This window comes from Myxine glutinosa, chromosome 1, assembly GCF_964187855.1.
Source record: "Myxine glutinosa chromosome 1, kmMyxGlut1.1, whole genome shotgun sequence".
Lineage (NCBI taxonomy): Eukaryota > Metazoa > Chordata > Myxini > Myxiniformes > Myxinidae > Myxine > Myxine glutinosa.
This window is the reverse complement of record NC_136261.1, coordinates 384,242,603-384,262,422: the sequence shown is the minus strand read 5'-3', so window position 1 is coordinate 384,262,422 and position 19,820 is coordinate 384,242,603. Positions and strand designations below refer to the sequence as shown.

The window sequence follows — 19,820 nt, the reverse complement described above, 5'->3', positions numbered from 1 at the left end:
TAATCTTTCTTGTGAATTGAAGAAGTTAAGACAAAGCAAACAAATATATATTTTATTTGTTCTTTTACATACTTGTGGTTTTATTAATTTAGCAATATCTTTGATGTATGTATAATGTGAATTTTCCTCTGAATTAAAATATAGAAGATTAATATGAGTTTGTTTACAATTGTCAGAAAGCTTTAAAACCTGAATGTTGTTTGTTTCTGTTAGACCATAAACATTAACTGATAAATTATTCATCTTTTCAAATTTAGGAATATCATTTAAAGCCAAAGGAAACTTTAGATCTTTCGTATTTAATGTATTCTCATATTTTTTATAATGAGATACTCTTTCATCATGAAAATGTGGAGGATGTAAGTGTGCTAGAATAGACCAGAAAAAACATTTATTGTCTTTATTTTTGATATTGATAACTGCTTTTCTATTTTTGATAACACTAGGTAAATCAATATAAGAAGAAGCTTTTAGAGGATCTGATTTAAGAATATGAATGTCTATGAAAATAATTTTTCCTATATTGAATCCACTTCCTACGATTGAATTATCCACATCTTGCTCTTGTTTAATAAGTTCATCATAGACTCCTGATGTTTTAAAATCTTGATATGAAGATATAAAGTGTGGCTCAGTTCTCATGTATGGTGTATCTATAACTCCTTCGTCCTTTGTCATTTCTAATTTTACTCCCATATAAAATTGAAGTGGTTTCATTTCTTTTAGTGTTTTTTCAATCAACATTTGAACAGCAGGTTTAACTATTTCTACAGCATCAACTACAGACTCTGGTTCAGGAGGTTTGAAGTTAAAGACTCTTATTTTAATATGTCCTTTGAATGCACCATCAGAGTTTTTAGTTGTGATAAAATTTGATAAATGTAGATTTGTTTTAAGATGTATTTCAAAGCCTTTCTTGAGGATATTTTTATGACAGACAGAACAGTGTTTTGTTTCCTTCTGAAAAGGAGCTAGTAGGTGAAGTAGATTAAATGTGTGTTTGTTCGTTTTAAGGTGTCTTTTGTATTGTTTATATTCTTGTTCACAAACGTCGCAATACGTTGTTTTGATCATATTTATATAGTAAAATTATACTTAAAACAAAGTACCTTTTTACAGGCTTTTTATATATGAAATTATACTTAAAGTAAAACACCTTTTTACAGGTATACTAAAAGTAAAGCGCTTTTTAATCACAAAATTCAACACTAAAATCATCATCATCACTGTCATCTAAGTTCAATGAGAACAAAGTATCATTTGTGTACACTGAATTATCATCACTAAAATCACTATCACTCTCACTATCACTATCACTCATTGATTCACTATCATCATCAATAAAACTACTCTCATAACTATCATTTGAACATAAACTATTAGTATCATAACTATCTTTAGATCCCAGACTCTCAGTATCATATTCAGATCCTAGACTCTCAGAGTATTGACTGTCAATATCACTCATTTACATACCATTAAACTTCCATCAATATCTATATATTTTCTTTCATTAGAACTAATAACCACAATATTTTTTACATTAAATGTTATTTTCAAATAATCTCTAATAATCAGGGTACGGAATGATAGTTCACCACTAATATTCATATTATTAATTTCACCCACATCTTTGGGTCTATTAAAGAATATACAAATGTTTCCTCGAGAATCGTTGATGGTCTTATCATTCATTTTCAAAGCTTCTTTATCAATGACCTTTTCAAGTTTTGAGTAAATTGCCAGTGGTAGTGGAGAAACTTTTGTCAAATTTACTTTAATAGAGTTATTAATTAACATAGCTTGTCCTGTAAATTTAATAAAAGGACACATGTTATTCTCCATTATGGGTTTAATCCAAAAATTGCCATATTTAGTGTTCAATTTGCTTTGTATTTAGTAACTTTGTATTTAGTAAATATATTTATCTTTGTTCAATTTAGCATCTTTGACATATTTTTCTGCTGCTGCCGAAGTTGAGATTGATTGAAATTTGTCTTTTGTGTTTTGAAACATTGTATTTATTAACTAATAAACTTGCATTTAGTTTAAGTAAAAATTTACTATATAAATATGACAGAAGGATATTTAGAATTTCCAGACTCTCCATATGATAAATAAGAGAATTGTCCGGCTTGTGATAGAATAGGGCTTAATAATGAGGGTTCATATAAACAATGTATTTTCTGTGATTTAATTTTAATTAATGATAATAAAAAATAAAAAAAATATATAACTCTTTTAAATTAGAACCAAAAATGAATTACTTTACAAGATTAATAAGAGAGATGAATGTTAAGTATTGTGATGATAATACAGCATTTCTTTCAAGGGAAGAGACAATTTGTATTGAGGAAATGTATAAGGGTTTAATGATATTTATTATTCAAAATAATTTTAATGGAAATGTTAATACAAGATACTATATAAATAAAATAATGAATTATTTTGAAATTAAACCTGAACTCAGGATAAAATATAGAGTTTCTAAAATAGCTCAAAAAAAGTTAGATGACTTGTTTTCCAAATATATAAATGAATGATTTTTTACCCGTTCGGGAAAACAAGATTAAATCTAACAACCATAAAAATCTTCCAAATTCATTAAGATGTCTAATAGTCGGTTCAAGCGGATGTGGAAAAACCTGTTTGCTTTTAAAGATGCTCCTTACCCCCAACTTTTTAGATTATGATAATTTAATAATTTTTACGAAGTCAAGTTTTCAACCGGAGTATCAACTACTATCACAAGGTTTTAATGCGGGTCTTAAAAAGGAAGACATTATCGGTTTATTTAAACTTCAAAACAAACTAAATGATTATAACATTGAGGATATAATACAACTATTTTGTGATACACAGAAACCGAAACCAAAACCCATAACTTGTATTCTCAGTGATAATACGGATGATATACCTTCACCTCAAGATTTAGATAAATCAAAAAAGAACCTCGTTATCTTTGATGATTGTGTCAATGAGAGAAACCAAACAGTAATGGATAGCTACTATACAAGAGGGAGACATTCTTCTTGTAATTGTATTTATCTTAGTCAGTCATATTTTCAACTCCCCCGGTGCTCAATAAGAAACAATGCTAATACTTTTATTTTATTTAAGTTAAATTCAATAGATGTAAATAATTTTTGGAGAGATAATTGTTCTACATTATGTCGTACAACCAGAGCAAAGCGACCAGGAGAAGTAGAAGGGAAAGATTATTACTACATTTCAATGGAGGAACATATGCGATTGAGGAACGTAGGTCAAATATTTGAGGAGGTCTCTCTTGGTTCTACAAAATATTCATATTGTAAGAGTGAGTTAAATAAAGTAAAATCTAACGGTCTTGGGATTTTAGAAACGAATCCTGAAGGAATGAGACAAATTATTAAACATTTGCATGGTGATGGAGTTAAGATTTTATCATTCGGTTTTGATGTCGATGAGGAGACTCAACGCAAACGTATGAAAAGCAGAGATACAAGTATTTGTGAAGAAGAAATAACAACTCGTATTAATACTAATAAAGAATTTTATGAAATATTTAAAGAAAAGTATTTATTTCAACACATTTACTATAATGATGAAGAAAAGGAAAATTTCCCCATTGACCTTTACAATTCAGTAAATGATATTTTTCAATAAATAAATACAGAAAATGAATACTGAAGAAAGAGCAAGAAAGTTTAAAGAACATCAAGAGTTGGTTTCAAAAGTTGTAAAGCAACAGGAAGACATAAAGAAGAAAAGGAGACAGAAACTGACGGGTGAAGAAGCCTTTGAAAGAAAACAAGAGAAAATTTTTAAACCACTTTAAAAAACTCAACAAACAATTTCACCTACAGTTCCGACGGTAGAATTTACTCCGAAAAAAACTTCAAATGCTCAAAGATTTTAGTCAAATGACAGAGCAAGAACTTGGAGAATTAGAATATGATGATGAGGGATTATTTCGGAAACTTGAGGAGGTAAATCAACCCCCTAATTATGTTGTGGAACATCTTCAAAACAACGAATATTTGGCGGATTCAAAAACCAGAGCAGGTCTCATTCCAACAGAAGAACCAGCACAGTTCCATCTTGTGAAAGAAAAGTTATTGATATTTAATGATAAATTGGTGTTCTTAAGTTCTGCTCAACCAAATGTTGAATTAACTCCAAGATTAATGTTTCTTCTAACAAACTCTGGATTCAGCGGTTCAAAATATTTTGAGGAACCACTTGATATGGAAAGAGAGGAAGATAGAGAGTATATTGAGTTGCTAAATGCACTTGATTATGGAGTTTCTGTTGCTGGTAAATGTAAGAAGAATGAGAAGGAGAAACATATTATTGATGCTTTAAGTAAGCTTGGTTCGGGTGTTAGCTTTCTTCCAAATGACCCATCACAATTAGTTAATAGACTTATTGTTGTTAGGTAGTAAGAAGGCTGGAAACAACAATTGTTTTAATGAAACATCTGGCATTTTAGACCAGTTGATGAATATGAAAATAATTAATAAATATCAATACAAAGATATTTTATTAGATATTAAATAAGATGAGAAGCACAATTCTTAGTTTTAATTTCACAACGAGTGATTACACAGCATCATTCCCTTACCCACTACAACTTGACCCCACAAAAGAATTTGAGGCATCTTTATTGTCGATGGAAACTTATAATACCTTGTTTAATATCACAGAGAAAAACAACAAGTTTAGTTATAATCCAGGAAGTGGATATAAAACTATAACCGTTTCACCCGGTGCTTACGAGATTTCTCAAATATCTTCTGAAGTCTCTCGCCTTATGAAAGAACAAGGTGATGAACCAAAAAATATGGCAATGGATATTCAAAAACACACTTCAAAATCAACTATTAAACTTAAAAACAATTATAAAGTTGATTTCACGATTGAAAAATAGTTTAGAGAGCTATTGGGTTTCTCTTTTAAAAAGATTGACACTAACGGGACGTCTTACAGTGATAATGTCATTCAAATATCCTCCGGTATAAATTCAGTATTAATTCATTGTGATTTGATTGATGGTGCTTATAACGATGGAATAAGAACAAATACAATATTTTCATTCAGCGCATACTCAACCCCGATTGGTTATAAATTTAATATGGAACCAAAAAATCTTGTCTCTTTACCTGTGTCAGGAAAAACCATATACAGAGTAAATTTTAGGATAACCGACCAAGATAATCGTATGATATCCTTTCATGATGAAATTATATCCATCAGAATTCACCTACGTGAAGTTTTTCAAGAAATAAATAATGGTTATTGTGAGAAAACACGAGTTGGGAAAATATAAAATAATTACAGGGGATGGGATGTTCCTTTCACCATACTATAAGGGTGAAGGTATGTTTCTTGGTAGAGGGTACTATAAACAAAAGAGACAACGGGGTGTGGGACATCAATTTAGAAATAAAGGAGATGGGATAATTGATACTCTCATGGGTATTGGTTCAACCATCCTTAAACATAAAGACCTAATTGGTTCAACTGCTTCTGCCGTGGGCTCAGTTGTGGGTGCTATAAAGGGTATAAAAGATGCTCAAAAGGAGTCTCATAAATTACAAGCAATAAAAGAAATTAAAAAAGGTAAAACTCAACTATCTTCACAAGAACGACAAAAAATCATTAAAATACTTGGGTCAGGGTTTCAACAATTTTAATGCCATATAAATACAAGTATGGAAGCGATTGATAGTATCTATGATTTGGATGATACGATTATCATTTCAAACTCCACTAAAAAGGAAGACTATTTTAAGTTAAATGCTATAACAGGAACAGACTGGAATTCAAACGGAACAAAAAGTTTTGAAACAAATAATCAACAAACTTACTTGAATCTAGCTGATAGTTTCTTGCTGTGTAAATTTAAATTCACTAGGGCTGCGAATAACACTAATGCTACACTCGTAAATGATTTCTTCTGGAAAATGTTTGATGGTGTCCGCCTATATATTGGAACACAAGAGGTTGAAGCGGTTGATTATGTCTCTGCTACATCTGAAATGATGAAATTTACACTATATTCGTTTAGTGATAGAATGGGTAAGGGAGCTGTTGAAGGCTTTATTCCTGATATGTCAACGGGAACAAATGCTGACCCTGGTTATAGTCAAAGGAAGGCAATGTATAATGATGATACAAAAACAGAGAATAATTTTACCAAAGCAGTACCTCTGAAAGGTATATTTGGATTTTGTGATTATGATAAAGATTTGAATGGGCTTAAAATTAGATTTCAACTACAAAGGAATGATAATGTAAATAGGTTGCTTTTTGGGGCCGAAAATGCTTTTGGAGACAATAATAAATTTGTTATTAATGATTTGTGTTGGTATATCAGTGAATATACTCCTAATCTTAAAACGGAAGAGATGTTGAATAGAAGACTTAACTCAAAGAAACCGCTAAATGTATCATACCTTAAAAGAAGATGTCAACACGTTAAACTGGAACACACTACCTACACTTGGAATTTGGGTGTTCTTCAAGGAAAGCCACGATACCTATGGCTCATTTAAAAAAAACTAGATGGAGAGGACGGTACTGATAAGAATAATGCGCTGAGTGATAATGCTAAGGTGAAACAACTTCGGGTTTCTCCTGATGGCACATTTTATCCGCGAGATAGATTGGAAATTGATTGGGAAAAAAATGATTATGCGGAAGCCTACAAGTCTTCCCAAAAGGTATGTGAAAGCAACGGCAATAATGATCCTATTTTGGATATGGTTGCGTTTCAAAAACTTTATACGATCTACGCAATTGACCTGAGTTCTCAAAAAGAAACTATAAAGTCTAATAGAGTGGATACTTCTCTATACATTGAAAGAGGGGAGAGTGAAGAGGTTAATACATGTTGTTTGCTTTTGGAAGAAACAGAATTACCGATTAATACAGATAATGGTGTTATGATTAATATCACATAGATTTTTTCTCATAAATAAATGAGTAGGAAAGAAAAGGTATATGTTAATCAAATCAATCTCAATAAATTAACATCTTGTATTCAAAATCAAAAGCCTTGTATTATTAATGTTAATACAATTCAAAGAAAAGGAGCAGTAAGAATGGATGTTTTACTCACAAGAGAGCAGGTAAAAACACTAAATGATGCTGGTTCACTTAAGATTCAAATGACAAAACCTATGTTAAAGAAATATTCAATCCAAGAGGGAGGATTTCTCCCATTCTAATTCCTTTATTTGCTGGTTTAAGTGCGGCGGGAGCATTGACTGGTGGTATTTCAGCAGCGGTAAAAACTTCGAACGAAAGGAAGGCACAACTAAAAGCTCAAAAAGAATTGGAAAGACATAACAAGGAGTTGGAGAAACAAATTAGTGGAAGTGGTGTAATTGTGGATTTTGCTCAAAAACTTGAAAGTTTACCTGATAAAGCTCGATTGTTGGTTGGAGATATGCTTTCCTCTATCGCTCAAGCGGGTGTTAAACTAACTAAAAGGGGTAATGGGTTATATCTTTCTCATAAATAAATGGATAAATGGTTTAAACAATTTGGAAAGAATACAACGTCAAATATAGAACTTGCTAAGTATTGTAAAAAACTAAAAATTGATAATGTGGTTATTTGTATGAGAGATGAATTAACAAAGTTGACCAAGAATACAAAGAATATTATTATGAATTTAGACACACAGAATGGTTCTCATTGGGTTTGTATTAATGATAGTCAGGATAAATATTATTTTGATAGTTATGGTATACCACCACCTGTTGAAGTAATACAATTCTTACAGAATGGTGTTTATCAAACATTTCAAGTTCAAGAAATGAATTCTAAATGTTGTGGTCAATTATGTTTATATGTATTATTTCAACTCAACAATAATGAAAATTTTTATGATGTCATTTTTAACCTAATATAAATGACATGTTGGAAAAGATGGTTCTATCTTTGGAGAATCCTCTCAGGATATTGATTTATCAAATTATTATACAAAGGCACAGGCTGAACGACAAAAATATAATATAACAAAAAATATTAATATGAAAAATACTTATAAATTAATCAATTATCCAAACCCTACGGATGCGAATGACTTAATTAGATTCAGTGATTTATCACAATATATATCTTTAAATAAAACAGCACGTTTTGTTAAACAAGTAAAATTTACAACCACAACACCTGGTTATACAGACCATACACCTTTCCTCATTCAATTTAACTATCTGCTTACAATTGAATTTTAGAAAGAAGGACATATAGTTAATATGCGAATTAATAAATGGGGGTATGATATGCCTGATTTAGGGTATAATTGGTCTTTTTCAATAAACTTAGAAGACCTACATGATTTTAATCAGTCTCGTAAAGAAGAATATTATCCGCTTGGTGAGGATAAGGATTTATGTGGAAGTACAATTAGTAAACAACAAATACATGATTTTAAGAAAAGAAAAATATATGATAGTATAGCGATGGTTAGCATGACAAAGAAGGAAGGTAATGAGATCAGGATAGAAAGCCGAGGAATACAAACCGATTTGGTAGTGGGAAGATGGGGTGGTATTACCTGTCATAATATTAATCTCACATATATTTCTGATACATAAATGGCAGGAAAAAGACTACAAGAGAATTATAATTTTTGTATTCAGGGATACCTACAAGAAAAGGGTGCTCGGTATTACATACCTTATGATGTGGAGCATATACATGGAAATTTTGTCATTAAAAACTGGCCTTATACTGATATTGTTAAACCCACAAATAGAGACTTGTTTAAAATATTAAATAAAAATGAACTTCTCAAAGTTATGAAATATAACACTATTTTAGAAATGGTCAACAAATCTTATTGGTATCCTATTATGAGAAAAATAATTATAGACACAAGAATATCTCAAAATCCAGATGAGTATATGTATAATATTTTTTGGGGCTCAAACTCAAGGGTAGCAAGGGATGAGGAAGGAGTTGAAGAAGAGAAGGAGGAAAGAGAGAAAATGGAGAAGGAGGAAAGGGAGAAAAAGGAGTAGGAAGAGAGGGAGGAAAAGGAGAAGGATGAGAGGGAGGAAAGAGAGAGGGAGGAAAAATATAAAAAGATGGAAATCAGTGAGATTAATATAAGATTGAATGTATTACAGCAAATACATCAATCTCAATGCACCGAAGAGGAAAATAAAGAATTAATGACTCTTTCGAAGATATTGGTTTTTTAATTTGCTGAGATGAGTTTGGGGATAAGATACACATGAAGAAGAGAAAGGTCATATAGTTGATGATGTTGGTGTTATTGACTTTAGTTAGTTTCATTTGTAAATAAATGGAGGAGAGAGTGAAGGAATTCCTTAGGATTCTTTATGTTTTAAAAATAAAGATTGAAATGTATATGTTAAAAACCAAAAAGGTTTTGATACTCTGTCGGAATTTTTCTGATAAATAAATATGAGTTATTGTCTCAAATGTAAAAAGAAAACTAAATCTAAAAATATCTCTTTTGTTAAAGCTAAAAATAATAGAGTTTATCAAAAAGGAATATGTCAAGTGTGTGGCTCTAAAAAGTGCCAATTCATCTCTCCTAAAAGTGGAGGAGACATACAAAAGTTTCTGTCAGGAAGTAAATTTACAACAACTGGAATTCCAGGGGAACTACATATACCTGGATATTCTTTCTGTGGTCCAGGAACAAACTTGGATAAAAGATTAGATGAGGCTGACAATCCTAAACCTTGGTCTAAACCTATAAATAGGGTTGATGAAGTGTGTATGAAGCATGATATTGCTTATGGGAATACCACTACATTGGATGAAAAACATGAAGCAGACAGAAAAATGTTATATAATTTGTCTTTGATATGAAATCCTACGTTGAGAGAGAAAGTTGATAGGTTTATTGTGAAAAAAATGATAAGTGCTAAATTGAAACTTGGTCTTGGTTATTCGCCCTCAAAAAACTATTAGGCTCTAATGATGTCATCAAGTCTGAGGAGCTTTTGGCTAATGAATTACACAAACCTATAATCACAAAGTTTAAAAGAAGGAAAGTTTATTCTAAATACACCGACCACATATGGTCCGCTGATTTAATCGAACTAAATAATGATAAGGGATACAGGTATGCTTTAACCGTTATTGACTTGAGGAGTAGATTTGCCTGGGTTGTTCCTTTAAAAAATAAAAAGGGTGGTACTTTAATGTTAGCCTTTAAGCTAATATTTGATAGGGATAAAAGAAAACCAAAGAAACTGTGGACCGATGAGGGAACAGAGTTCTATAACAAAATATTTATGAAATTTCTTAAGGGGGAGGGTATTAAATTATACAGCACCTTTAATGAAGGAAAGGCAGTTGTTATTGAGCGTTTTAATCGTACTTTGAAAGAGAAATTATATAAAAAATTCACACAACTCGGTTTTCAACAGTGGGTATATTGAATTCAAAATATTGTAGATAATTACAATAATACCGTTCATTCATCAACAAAATCAAAACATGAAAAGGAGATTAATTTGAGAAAACCGAAGTTCAAAGTTGGTGATATTGTAAGAATTTACAGATGGAAAAGTCATTTTGAGAAAGGTTATACCAAAAAATGGACTAAAGAATTATTTAAAATTGTTGATGTAATGGATACAGTCCCTTGGACCGACAAATTATATGATTTAAATGGAGAAGAAATCTTGGGTTCATTTTACTCACAAGAATTACAAAAAACGCAAGTAAGCAGATAATACCCTTGAAAATAATAAATAAATAAATAAAATGTAATGGGGATACGTTCTTGAGATCTGTGAACCCCAAACACAGAATCCCTCAACTTTTCAGTTGGGGCTTAACTTTTGTGTGTGTGTGTAATGGGGATACGTTTTTGAGATCTGTGAACCCCAAACACAGAATCCCTCAACTTTTCAGTTGGGGCTTAACTTTTGTGTGTGTGTTCAATGGGGATACGTTCTTGAGATCTGTGAACCCCAAACACAGAATCCCTCAACTTTTCAGTTGGGGCTTAACTTTTGTGTGTGTGTTTAATGGGGATACGTTCTTGAGATCTGTGAACCCCAAACACAGAATCCCTCAACTTTTCAGTTGGGGCTTAACTTCTGAACACAATTTTGTTTGTTGGTGTGTGTGTGTGAGAGTGAGTCATAATAATATACGAACCCTAACCCAACCTCAACCCCAACCCTAACTGAACCTTAACCCCCCACATTAAAACACCAAATTTGTTGGTCTAAACAAGTGTATCCATTACATCAATCATTAAAAAAGTTCTTAACTTCATCTCTTTGTATAACCTTCCAATTCTATTCATCTTTTTTCCAACTTTTTAAAAACAATTCAATGATTAATATAAGATAAATGAGTCTGTGAGGTTTGACATTCATTCAAAAATTCACTTCACACCCAGAACCCTAACCCAACCCCATCCCTTACCCAACCCCATCCCTTACCCAACCCATCCCTAACCCTCACATTCAAAATCCCAACCCTAACCCAACCCAAACCCTCACATTCAAAATCCCAACCCTAACCCTAGCATAATCTTTTTTTCCTTTTCTTTTTAAAAATACGTATTTCAATATTTTTTTTTTCTTTTTTTAAATACGTATTTCAATATTTTTTTTTCCCTCTTCCTCCAATTCTGTCTTTCAAGGCTTTCAAGTTTGAAAAAGTAGAAAAAAATTATATATATATATATATATATTACTTATCTAATATTGAATGAAATAACATATACTTTCATTGATTATTAATCAACTGAACTTACCTTAAATCAAACGTCATTAAAGAAAGAACATTGTTCATTGCTTTAGAATCCAAAGAGCCTCCAAGGTAAAACTCTTTCGTTGGATTATCAAGGTAGAACTCGTTCTGTGGGTCTTGGTTGTTCAAAAGGTCTTCAAATAAATCGATCATTTCACTCCAGGTTGTGGCAAAAGTGGTATTTTCATTTTGTATCTCAGATACAATTTCCTGTGAGAGAAAATAACAGCGTATTAATTCATTATTTTTACATTTAATACACAATTATTATATGTATATTAAAATAAAATATTACCTTCATTGATGAGAGATTTGAATCGAGTTTATCAAGGTGAAGGTTGAGCTCCACACAGGTAGAGTCTCCAAAATAGACCCCACAGGCAGAGTCTCCAAAATGAAACCAGTTTTCAAAGTCTCCAAGGTAAAACTCTTTTCCTAATTTTAAGAAATTTAGTGAGTCTCCAAGGTAGGCTCCACAGTTAGAACCATCTAGGCAGACCTCATAATTTGTTTTTCCCAAATTTAGTGAGTCTCCAAGGCAGGCTCCACAGTTAGAACCATCGAGGCAGACCTCATAATTTGTTTTTCTCAAATTTAGTGAGTCTCCAAGGTAGGCTCCACAGTTAGAACCATCTCGGCAGACCTCATAATTTGTTTTTCTCAAATTTAGTGAGTCTCCAAGGTAGGCTCCACAGTTAGAACCATCTCGGCAGACCTCATAATTTGTTTTTCCCAAATATAGTGAGTCTCCAAGGTAGGCTCCACAGTTAGAACCATCTAGGCAGACCTCATAATGTTTTTCCCAAATTTAGTGAGTCTCCAAGGTATAACTCTTTGGCTGGGTCATCAAGGTAGAACTCGTTCTATGGGTCTTGGTTGTTCAAAAGGTCTTCAAAGAAATCGATCATTTCACTCCAGGTTGTGGCAAAAGTGGTATTTTCATTTTGTATCTCAGATACAATTTCCTGTGAGAGAAAATAACGTATTAATTTAATACAATATTATTATTTATATAAATCAAGCTCTGTGAATATTAAAATAAACTTTGCTAACTCTTACACGAGTCTTATCTAAAAAAAAAAAAAAAAAAAAAATTAAATAAATAAATAAATAAATAAACAAACTTACCTCCATTGATAAGAGGTTCGAGTCCAGTTCATCAATCTGGAGGTTGAGTTCTACACAGGTAGTAGGACTCCAAGGGATACCAAAGTTATCCCCATTCCATGTCAGCACAATAGTCCATTCTCAGGAGAAGCAGAAAGCGTGTTTTAAAAAGCCTGTGTGGTCGGTGCCTTTTATAAGAATGGCTGGGTGTGTCTCATTTCCTGTGGAAATTCCCTGGGCAAGTCTGGGCATGTCTCAACAGAAAATGATGTAATGTTTCAACAGAAAATGATGTAATGTCTTAACTGAAAATGATGTAATGCTGGAGAGTTTATAGGGGGGGGGGGGGATTGACAAAAAGTGGGCGGGGCTTAACAAAAAGTGGGTGTGGCTTAACAAAAATGGGTGGGGCTTAGTATTTAAAAAAGTGGACGTGGCTTAACAAAAAGTGGGCAGAGCCTACCAAAAAGTGTGTGGCACAGGAGGCGCTCAGACAAGAACATTGAGGGAGGTTTATCATTTTATCTCAGCTCAGTTAAAATATCTTGATAAAGAACCAAACTCAAACATATACTTTGTTAATGTATTAGATGGTGATGGAAGTTGTAGGAGAATTAAATTATTTCCCACACATAAACAAATATTTGTAGGATCATTGTTTCAGTGGTCTACTCGGGATCATTGATATTAAGAGAGTGAGAGGGAGCAAATATTTGTAAGATCATTGTTTGAGTGGTCTAAAGAACAACACTGAGGATAAGAGTAGGCTATCTATTGCTATAGCTAGTATGTCAAAAGGCCAAAAGGTTCGTAAAGATCAGGGTGGCAGAAATAGAGGTGCTAAGGGGAAATGAAGAAAAGTGAGGGTGAGAGGAAAATTTACATGTAAGTGAATGGAGATTTGGTGGTGTCCCAGGAACAACAGTTATCTACTGACTTTGATAGCGAACAGTCACGGTTGTCACCAGTGGTGTAACCAAGTTCCTGTAGACGGTCACAGCTCATGCATTTTTTCTTCTTGGTCCGGGCGATCGCCTGGGCGGCCGCATTATCCTTTTATTGGCTCGTTGGTGCTGGCTGGTCGTTGTCTGGGTGAGCTGAGAGAGGTGGGTGCTGGTGAGGCGGACGATGAAGACGAGCGCGGCTAGGCGAACAAGGGCGCGCTGAGGCCTACTTCCCGCCAAGGCCTGTGCCATGCCCGGATTGCACGCTCAGGGCCTGGACGATTCCCGAGGACGATTTCAGAAGTGGCTCACAGCTGAGTACAGAAACATTATGCATTATTTTCACAAGTTATTTTCCCCCATGTATGTATACGGGTCTGTGCGGGGTCGCTCCATTCAGGAATTTTAGTTGCCCTGCACTATTTTGTTGCCAGCATTCCTTCAATAAAGCCGGTATTTTGGTAAATTTTAATTCCGTGTCGGTTGAAGTTGATTATCGCAGGTCCGAAGACGTCCTGTGGGACAAGTGCAAGTGACAAGAAGGTCCGCCATTGGATTGAACGCCTCAGAGTGAAAGCTTGTTTGGTCATCTGTCACCCTGCGGTGTTCACTCCAGGGTAGACACACGACAATATCCTTTTAAATCAGAAAATAAAAAGAAATGGCATTCACAAAATTGACACCCAAGACTTAATATTTGGTAGTACAGCCTTTGGACAAAATAACTGCAGTCAAGGGCTTCCTATAGCCATGAATGAGCTTCCTTCACCTCTCCACTGGCAGTTTGGCCGACTATTCTTGTGCAAACTGCTCCAGTTCTCCCAGATTTGAAGGGTGCCTTCTCCCAACTGCTGTTATCAGATCTCCCCGCAGGTGTTCAATGGGATTTAGATCTGGACCTGTGGGATAATATATATATATTCATATATATTATCAGTATATGTTAATATTGCTAAAAACAGTTAAATTGCATCTCAATGTGATTTTGTGTAAAATGGGTTTTCATACCGTGCAGTTTGGCAAAGCCTTGGAACCGAAGAAATAACCTTGTGACCTCGAAGAATGCGAGGAGAGGTAGAGTGTTGACTTGGCTCGGATTGTGGATAAGAGTTAATTGTTCCAGATATCTGAATGGCGCCGGGGAGGCTGGGTAAGATGGCGTCTTGAGCAATTTCGTGCTGACCTTAGACCTCTGGCTTAAAAGATTAACGGAGATGAGGCTTATTTAAGGGAATGGCACAAAGGGAGACTCGGAGAACTCCTTCGAATGGACAAGGCGTTGGTTCTGTGTTTTGTATATACTAGGGCATGCCCGTACTATATATAAGCTAGGACGTGCCCGTACGTGGGTGCCCGTTCCTTGCCAAAAAAAAAAAAAAAAAAAAATTTGTGTAGGGGTGTGTGTGTGTAAACATCCTAGGGCGTGCCCGTACGTGGGTGCAAAAAAACATGCGTGCAAACAACAACAAAAAAAAACTTTGAAACCACGTGGCAGTAACGACCACAGAACCCCCCCCCCCTCTATTTACATGAATGGTTTGGTCCATTCGCAACGACCACAGAACCCCCCCCTCTATTTACATGCAATGGTTTGGTCCATTCGCAACGCCAAAGCGAACGGCGAACGGCTAAATCGCCATAGCTCGGTAAGTACTTGTCCGATTAATTTCAAACCTTGAAAAGGCACATCCTCGGGTCCCCAGCAATATACCTGGCAAGTTGCAAGTATATCGGACCCGTGGTTGTCGAGAAACAGCGGTCACAGACAAACAAACAAACGTACAAACGTACAAACAAACAAACACACAGAGATTACTGGAATTATAGATAGATCATGTGCGGATAAGTGTTAGTTCTTCTCTCGTAGAGCGAATAAATCTATATTTAAACTGAGTGAGTTTCATGAGTCTCATTGAGATTTTGGCTGAGAAGTGTCCAAAAAGATATGTCACAACAATATGGAGGCACTGCTGAGATTGCAACGCTGGAGGAGGTTGGCCTATCATATCCGCTTCAAAAACGTCCGATTTTTCAAAGTATGGAGCGTTTTTCTGTGTATTATCTTACCAACCTCAGAAAGTGTCTGCAAAACTGAACTTGGTGTGACCGAATTGGACGCAAGGAACACATATCTAGAGCGATTATTTGCGATTTCTTTTTTATTTGCGATTTATTTTTGCGAAATGTCATCTCGCAGCGCTTTGCGTACATAATTTGTGAACGAAAGTTTGGTGAGAGGCTTCCCTTTATAATCAGAACGATTGTTTTGGGAGCCGGGAGTGCGGACCTGCAGGCAGATTATGATGAGGCACGAGCCGCTGGAATAGCGAGGCGAAAGAATGATTGTCTAGCCGGTGTACAGTGCGCACGGCCGATCGCGTGACACAGGGCTCATAGATTCTGATGTCTGCTCACACGATTGACATGCGCGTTCGCACGAACACAAAACTATTAATATCTCTGAAACGGCTGGTTCGATTTTTATAAAATAAATTTTCCTTTTGTAGAGCAGACCCGTGAGCCAACAACGATATCCATCGCGACTTTTATAGACTTATTTTGCGCCAGTGAATGCAATTTTACATAGCGATGGCCATCGTGCTGCATAAATTATCATAAATTATCTGCGGCATGTGTCATGAAGTCACGCCGTGATGCTCAAACAGGGACGCAAAGTGCGTTCGCACGTACCGTCAAGCTCAGTGACCGCTTCGCGGGTCGAAGGGTGGGTAAACGCTGAGCACACGTACATGGTACATGCAGGTCGCACGAATCAGTGTGGGCAGCATGAATCAGCACAGGTAACGCATGTGAATCATCGCTCCGCGATTCATTTAACGCGGACGGGACATTTCGTGCACGCACCGGCACGTACATAGGTATCCGCGGCACGTACATAGCACACGTACGTAGGCACACCCGAATCTTGCACGATTGACATGTCCGTTCAACGTGCACGAGACGCACGGCATTGAAATATATAGATTTTTTTTTTTGGTGTCCCAGCTTTGGTTGTTCCTATATCACATACGGAATCGGTTTTTTCTTTTTTTCTTTTCCAGTTTTGTTCCAGTCAATGTTTTTTTGTTTTTTTTCAATGCAAACCCTGTCCCTCTGTCTCTCTCCTTCTTTGTTTGCCCCCTCTCTCCCTCTCAATCTTTCTGTCTCCCTCTATCTCTCTTCATTTCTCACTTGAACTCACTTGGGTTGAGGCTCATACAAGAGCTAATGAAATGAAGTGTTGACCCAATAATGTTTGGTATAATGTTTTCAATCCATGCTGTGAAAATTTATTTTGGATTCTGAATTTCAAAATATGAAATCTGAATGCTTCGTTTGTTCCAATGAGTTTAAACAATATGCTGATGCATGTAATCTTATGAATCTCCTCTGCCCCCGCCCCATCCTCCCCCCAGCCTCACTCCTCCCTTGCCCTACCCCTCCATTGTCCCATCCTCTTCCCCCCTAGCTTTCTCCTCCCCCGTTTCATCCTACCCCTCCTCCTACTCCTCCACCCCACCCTTTTTCCTCCCCTCTTCCCTCCTCTCGTCCCTCGCCCTTCCTTCCTACCTCTCTCACCTGTCTTGAAACACTCCTTTCCCCCTGCCCCATCCTCCCCCCCCAGGCTCATTCCTCCCTTGCCATACCCCTTCTCCTCCACTGTCCCATCTTCTTCCCCCCTAGCTTCCTGGTGTGTTGTATGGAGATTGGAAACACTCCCCCCCCCCCCGACCTCCACTCCTCCCCCACCACTGTGCCTCCACCCTGACCATATCCTAATCTCCGCGCCTCTCCACCCCCACCCTACCCCAACTTTTTATCATCGAACACCCTGACCACACCCCACCACCGTGCCTCCCCCCACTTTCTTACCTCCCCCACCCTCATTTCATCATTATCTCACCCCCATCTTGTATACTTCCTGATGCGGCACCCTGTCACCTGCAGCACCCTCTCTAAATGATATTTTATGGAGGTTGATGGTTCTTGTAAGGTATATCGATAGAATGCGATTGATTGCAGTACATGTTTATTGACTTTCCCGATACAGATAAAAGGGCGGTGTATAAGTAAAGAAAAAGTAGAGAAAAAACTCGGAAGTGAAAACTGCATGCTTGCGCGGTGACGTTATAACGTTCCTCGTCATAGAAGTCGATTTTCATGGATTTTGCCGTAAAAACGCATTGCAACATTTAGCATTGTCACAAGTAGATGACTTTATGAAATATAATTTCATGTCCTTTTTCAAATGTATATAGATTTGAGCGATAATGAAATACGACCCGCTAAAGTGAGGTGGTCTCATGCAGATAAAAGGCGGTGTTTTTATACTCCTATTAAAACCCATGGCGGCTTTATCTCTGAGATAATCCGAGTTGCCGTTGGTTACCTGACAGGAGTAATTTCCCTGTCAGTGGATTAAGGGGTCTTACTCCTATTGAGAGGAGTGGTCCCACCTGTATGACCATGCATTGTGGCCCTTCGGGGGCATGATGCATGCGTTTGAATGACCATGCGCTTCCCCCTCGGGGTTGAGGCGCATGTGTATTGTTATGGGGACAGCCTTGTTGACGATGTGCCTTGACCATGGGGTCAAGGTGCACGTCCAAGGCTGTTCAAATGTTTGACTTTTTACCTTTTTTCAGTGCAAAAAAGGCAGGCCTTCTCGTGCGGGCCCTAAACGCCGAGTTGCCGTTGGTTACCTGACAGGAGTAATTTCCCTGTCAGTGGATTAAGGGGTCTTACTCCTATTGAGAGGAGTGGTCCCACCTGTATGACCATGCATTGTGGCCCTTCGGGGGCATGATGCATGCGTTTGAATGACCATGCGCTTCCCCCTCGGGGTTGAGGCGCATGTGTATTGTTATGGGGACAGCCTTGTTGACGTTGTGCCTTGACCATGGGGTCAAGGTGCACGTCCAAGGCTGTTCAAATGTTTGACTTTTTACCTTTTTTCACTGTAAAAAAGGCAGGCCTTCGCGGCGGGCCCAAAACGCCGAGTTGCCGTTGGTTACCTGACAGGAGTAATTTCCCTGTCAGTGGATTAAGGGGTCTTACTCCTATTGAGAGGAGTGGTCCCACCAGTATGACCATGCATTGTGGCCCTTCGGGGGCATGATGCATGCGTTTGAATGACCATGTGCTTCCCCCTCGGGGTTGAGGTGCATGTGTATTGTTATGGGGACAGCCTTGTTGACGCTGTGCCTTGACCATGGGGTCAAGGTGCACGTCCGAGGCTGTTCAAATGTTTGGACTTTTTACCTTTTTTTCATTGTAAAAAAGGCAGGCCTTGACTGGGGCCCTAAAACAGTTGCCATTGGTTACCTGACAGGAGTAAATTCCCTGTCAGAGGATCAAGGGGTCTTACTCCTATTGAGAGGAGTGGTCCCAATTGAATGACCATGCATTGTGGCCCCTCGGGGGCATGATGCATGCGTTTGAATGACCATGCGCTTCCCTCTTGGGGTTGAGGCGCATGTGTATTGTTATTGGGACAGCCTTGTTGACGTTGTGCCTTGACCATGGGGTCAAGGTGCACGTCCGAGGCTGTTCAAATGTTTGACTTTTTACCTTTTTTCACAAGCAAAAAAGGCAGGCCTTGACTGGGGCCCTAAAACAGTTGCTGTTGGTTACCTGACAGGAGTGAATTCCCTGTCGGAGGATCAAGGGGTCTTACTCCTATTGAGAGGAGTGGTCCCAATTGAATGACCATGCATTGTGGCCCTCTGGGGCATGATGCATGCGTTTGAATGACCATGCGCTTCCCTCTTGGGGTTGAGGCGCATGTGTATTGTTATTGGGACAGCCTTGTTGACGTTGTGCCTTGACCATGGGGTCAAGGTGCACGTCCGAGGCTGTTCAAATGTTTGACTTTTTACCTTTTTTCACAAGCAAAAAAGGCAGGGCTTAGCTATGGCGCTAAAACAGCTGCCGTTGGTTACCTGACAGGAGTAAATTCCCTGTCAGAGGATCAAGGGGTCTTACTCCTATTGAGAGGAGTGGTCCCAATTGTATGACCAT

General features: G+C 36.8%; 1 long non-coding RNA gene across 1 annotated transcript; it reads right to left on the bottom strand.

Moving 5' to 3' along the window:
* Positions 1–11,794: 11,794 nt before the first annotated feature.
* Positions 11,795–14,878, bottom strand: LOC137416772 (uncharacterized). The gene is made up of 4 exons (XR_010982340.2): positions 14,808–14,878; positions 14,569–14,698; positions 12,044–12,713; positions 11,795–11,958 (listed from the first exon to the last, which is right to left on the bottom strand). It is a non-coding gene; the product is annotated as an uncharacterized LOC137416772 (long non-coding RNA).
* Positions 14,879–19,820: the final 4,942 nt, after the last annotated feature.